We start from the raw sequence: 5674 nt of genomic DNA, 5'->3' as shown, positions 1-5674 counted from the left end.
GCCCCCTCAAAAAGGGGCCAATGGTCGGGCCGCCTTCTTCCTCCAGTCAATCGGGATTGAGTGGAGGCGGGGCTGAGGGGAGGACAGGCCTAACCCAGGCAGAGGCGGAGCTAGACCCAGGTGAAGGTGGGAGTTCTGCCTCGGAAGTCGGCTGGGGCTGCCACTCAGGGACTTCGAGTAGCGAGTCTGCCCCGGCCACCCCAAAAACTCAAATGCCCATAGCTGTACTAATAAGGAAAACTTACTAATAAGAGGACGTGGATACACGCACCAAGTTTCTCAAAATTAATACTTTGCAAGCATTTAAGGACAGCTGCTTATGTGCTGGGCAGGCACAGAGTAACGCGCGCACACATACACACACACACACACACACACGATTGTGCAGAAAATACTAAAAATCACAGCCCTTGCCCTAGGGAGTTCACACTGTAGTGGGGCTTCCAAATGTAAACAAATAACTGCAAATAGATAATTGCAATACGAAGCAATGCATGTTTGCTATAATAACGTGCAGAAGGACCAGGTTAGAAGAGGTGACATTTGAACTGAGTCTTCTAGGGTTGGTAGGACTTTGAGGGCGAGGAACAAAGACTACCTTTGGGCATATCCACTTGGATATCCTACAAACAAGGCAAGCATAGGTCCTGAGCATAACTCACCATCTCCTTCATCCCAACCCTAGCTCCTTCTTCAGCCACTTAGTCTGCATTTAGCAGGTAATCTTTGCTTTCTTCTTTTTCACCCCCATTGTATTAGTTATCTAGGCTGCAAAACAAATGTAACAAATTAACCTCAGAATTTGGTGGCTTAAAACAAACACAAACAAAAGACATGGTCCCTGAATTCGAATTGCTTAGCCTAGAGGGAAAATCAGACATTTGGAATAAACTTTTATTATCTCTCACAGTTTCTCTGCGTCAGAAATTTAGGAGTAGTTTAGCTAGGTGGTCTGGCTCCAAGTCTCTCACAAGATTACAGTCCAGATATCAAATGGGGCAGCAGACCACTGAAGGCTTGCCTGGGGCTGGAGGATCCACTTCCAAGATGGCTGACTTCCATGCCTGCCAAATTGGTAGTGGCTGTTGGCAGTAAGTGAAGGTTGTTCTCCACATGCATTTCTCCATGGGGGTGATTTAATGTCTTCACAAAATGGGCTGACTTCCTCAGAGCAAGTGATCAAAAAGAACAAGGCAAAAGAGTATATTTGTGACCTAGCCTCAGAAGTAACACACAATCACTCTGCCATATTTTACTTGTCACACAGGCCAGCCCTGATGCACTGTGGAAGGGGACTTCATCAGGTAGTATACAGGGATTTCAGTGGGAACAAGGATTTCAGCCTCCTTTCCTGGAGACTAGCTACCATGCCCATATGTAAGAAGTCACTATGTCCTTATAAATCCGACTAAAAAATAACTTAAATCCATCCTTTTCTTTCCATTATCATCATAGTTCAGTACATCATCATCATTCACCTGGACTGTGTGATAGTTCATTTAAAAAACAAAAACCTTACCTCCAATCCCTCCCCTTCCAGACTGCCATCAGGATAATCTTTCTAAAGTGCAAGTACTAGTTCTAGTTTATTCTTTCAACAGTTATTAAGGGCCTACTATATGCCTGGCATTTTACTAAGTACTAGAGATAAGAAGATTAAGACATGGTCCCTTGGCTGGGCATGGTGGTTCAGACCTGTAATCCTAGCACTTTGGGAGGCTGAGGCAGGAGGATCACTTGAAGACGAGTTCGAGACCAGCCAGGTCAACATAGTGAGACCCTGCCTCTGCAAAATAATAATAATAGCAAGTGGCACACACCTGTAGTCCCAGCTACTCAGGAGACTGAGGCAGGAGGATCACTTGAACCCAGGAGTTCAAGGCTGCAGGGAGCTACGATCACACCATTGCACTCCAGCCTGCCTAAAAAAAAAAAAAAAAAAAAAAAAGACCTGGTCCCTGATTTCAAATTGCTTAGCCTAGAGGGAAAATCAGGCATTTGGGATCAGCACTTCAAATCGTCTCTCTGAAATCTTCTTTCTAAAACCAACCTCAACACAATGGAAGCCCCTGTCCACCCCCCTGCACCCCCATCTGAGTTTCTTCCTCTAGCACCACTATATGCCTTTCCTAAGCTGCTTCTCATCAGTCTAGCCTAGGCCTTAGTCCCTTCTCTGAACATCATTTTTATTGGTTATTTTGTCTTTTGATTTTTTTCAAAAATCTTTTTCCAATTTTTTTGCATATGAAAAAACATACAACAAGAGCTTCATTTTACATTGCAACCTAATCACACTTAAGTACATGCATTCACGTACTTAATGTACATATTAGTGAGTTAAATTTTTAGCAAAGTCATACTTACATCATATTTACCTTTACTTCAGGAGCTAAATTCTCATTTTTTTCCCCTATCATGTTGCATTTTATTCTACTCCATTTTTTTAAATGCTGGTTGCAGCCCACTAAATTGATTTTACTACTCATTAATGAGTTGAGATCCCCACTTTGAAAAAAAAAAAACTCACTGTTCTATGTAGTCTCATTCATACTAATTTAGTTAACAATGATTTTATGAATCTACATTTCCAGGCAATATCTTTCTCTTCAGCTTCTGACACACACATCCAAGAGCCTAGTGGACATTTCCACATAATGTAACCACAGGCACCTTGATTTCAACATGCCCAAAACTGAGGTGTCATCCCCACCCTCATAGCATCCTGGTAATTGTGTAGATGCTAAAACCAATGTTCCCCATCTCTATACATAGTACTACTGTCTTTCCAGCGGTCTAAGTCAGAGACTTTGCATTCGTTTATTCAACAAGTATTCATTGAATGCCTACTGTGTTCTAGGCCCTGTCATTTTGGATTCCTCCTAATCAATCGAATCAATCACAAAGGCCTGTTAATTTTAACTCCTAAATATTTCCTCCCACATCTCTGCGTCCCCTCTACCAACACCCTAATTCAAGCAACTATCTTCTCTTGCCTGGGCTACTTCCTACTCTAGTCTTATCCCTGTGCCCTGCTGCCACCACCCCAATTTTAGCCCCCAATCCATTCCTTTTAAGTCAGGAAAGGCAGGGAGAACGTTCTCTCCAGTACACAAATCAGATCATGTCACTCTTCTGCTTAAACACTTCAGTTTATCTCCCCATTCTAGCCCACTCCATTTTTGCTATGAGATAAGATCCAAAGTCTTTAATATAGTCCACAGATTGTATATGTTCTGGCCCTTTGCCTAACTCTACTGCTTCATCTTTGCCACTCCTCTTCCACATACTATACTCCAGACTGGAGTATAGTTCAGCAAGACTGTTGGGAAATCATCAAGCCAATGTTGGCCATTAGAGGAGTGCTGTGTGAGGACTGCATTGTTTCCCAGGAATGGGTCTGCCTCAGTATCTCGACCACATTCAGTCAGTGGCTGGGAAGAGGGCCTCCATGGAAATGTGGCAGTAGATTTCTAAGGCAGCAGCTGATGCCCTTGGTCAGTTACACTCCTTGTAGTTTAAAGTCTGCAAGGTGCTTTCTCATGACCATTATAGTTGGTCACCCTCAGAAAACAATTCTTATGTCATAGTCTCCATTTCTGGTATAGTTCTTTGCATATTTTTAATAAATGCTATAGAGGGTACAGAAAGAAATTAATAGTAGGTAAGAGCAATAGGTGGTATGGTTTGGAGTGAGGCTAGTGCTCAAGTTTGAATGTGTCCTCCAAAGTTCATTTGCTGGAAACTTAATACCCAATGGAACAGTGTTCAGAGGTAGGGCCTAATAAGAGGTGATTAGGTCATAAGGGCTCTACCCCCATAAATGGATTAATGTCATTATCTTGGAAGTAAGTTAGTTACTGAAAGGGTGGGTTTGTTGTAAAAGTGAGTTCAGCTCCCTGTTGCTGTCTTGCTCTTTTGTACTCCCTTGCCCTTCTGCTTTCTGCCATGGGATGACACAGAAAGAATGCCCTCACTAGATGTGGGATTCTCAACCTTGGATTCCTACCCTCCAGAATTTAAGAATACATTTCCTTTATTTATAAATTACTTGTTCTGTGATATTCTGGCATAGCAACACAAAGGGGAGTAAGACAGTTAATGTTGGGGTTGAGCCTAGTAAGGTAGGTGGGGTCAGTTATAATGGACCCTTTAACCGAAAAGGAAACATAAGCCGTTTTTAAGACAAAGAATATGATCAAAATATTTTTACAAGGACAATTCTAACATCAGTGGAAAGAATAATCTGGTGATTAGAGACAGGAAGGCTAATTTGGACTATATGGGGGGAAGAGCGATTGAGAAGCTACCCTTTCAACAGAAACACAGGAACTCTCTTGTATATCAGATTATAGTGTTTAAAAAAGGACACAAGTTAAATAGTTCTGTTCTTACCCTGAGGAACAGTTGATAGGAGCAAAATGGTTTAGTGGGGCTAGAATACAAGCAGGTGACTCTTTTCCTGTTGAAACATGTAACCTATCCTGTGCCATTCATTGAAATACTGTCCCACCCCACCTCCAACCTGCATCTAGGCAATGAACTGAGAAAATAATAATAATAAAGAAAACAAGGAAAACTGCTTGTACATTTCTAGCTTGGAAGTAGCATTCTCTTTCCCTCTCCTGTGGACTAATTCAGAGAATTCCTTTTTAACCAGACAGAGTTGAAGACTCAGACCAACCAACTGTTAAGGACCAGGACGCTCCTACCCCATCTGGAGTTCGTCAAAGGGACTATGGGAATCAACCTCAAATAAGCGAGAATGAATATGAAGACAGGGACAGACCCTCTTGGAATACAGGAGTTTGAAAAGACTTTAAAAAACTTTCTGAAGGTAGCCTATAACTTCCATGAGGGCAGGGACCATCGTCTGTACATCCACTGTACTCCAGTCCTAGCACAGTGCACGGCACGTAATGTGCCCACCACAGATGTTTAGTGAACAAAATAGCGACTAGCTGAAGGAAATGATGTGGAAGGGAAAAGTTAAAACAAATAACACGGTCGGTGGGGGCGCTACTGGGATGTTTCAGGGAGGGAAGTGGTAGAAAAAGAAAAAATGTCAGGTTTAGCACAGTATTTCCAACAAATAGACAAAATTCTACCTAAGGGACAAAGAATGACTGTTCTCAGGGCGTCTAGGGACTTGGAGACCGTTTTCCTGAAGCGTCACCTGAAGCGCACCCTGAGGCGGCCGGGCCCCGCCTTGCCCGCAGTAAGACTCCCACCCAGCCGCGCGGGCCTGACAGGGGCGCCTCCGAACGCGCAGGCGCACGCTGAGAGCCGGGAGGACCAGGTGAGGAGGCTTCAGCCTTCCGAAGACAGGGCCGCTTCTCCACGCCTCGGGGAGGGAGGGCAGCTGAGGGCAGCCGAGAGCAGCTGGCACCACTTCGCAGGCTGGGCGTGGGCCGAGCTCGGGCCAGTCCTCAGGCAGGTGTTGGCTGCGCGGGCCGTGGCGAGTGCTGGGGCAGGACTGACGCCCAGAGAGAGGCTCCGAAATCGCTGTCGGGTCATCCCTCCGCATACTGTTCTGGGCGGCCAGGCCTGCGCGGAGTCTGGGCCCGGAGCTTCCTCCGCGGGACCCCCAGGCCCGAGGCCGGGCTGCTGATCCGTCAGGCACGGTAGGCCCCATGCCGAGGGACCACGAGGATTCAGGGGGCCACGATAATTTTTT

The sequence above is a fragment of the Mandrillus leucophaeus genome, unplaced genomic scaffold, assembly GCF_000951045.1.
Source record: "Mandrillus leucophaeus isolate KB7577 unplaced genomic scaffold, Mleu.le_1.0 Scaffold1083, whole genome shotgun sequence".
Taxonomy (NCBI): domain Eukaryota; kingdom Metazoa; phylum Chordata; class Mammalia; order Primates; family Cercopithecidae; genus Mandrillus; species Mandrillus leucophaeus.
The sequence above is the reverse complement of the archived record's forward strand: the minus strand, read 5'-3'. Positions refer to the sequence as shown.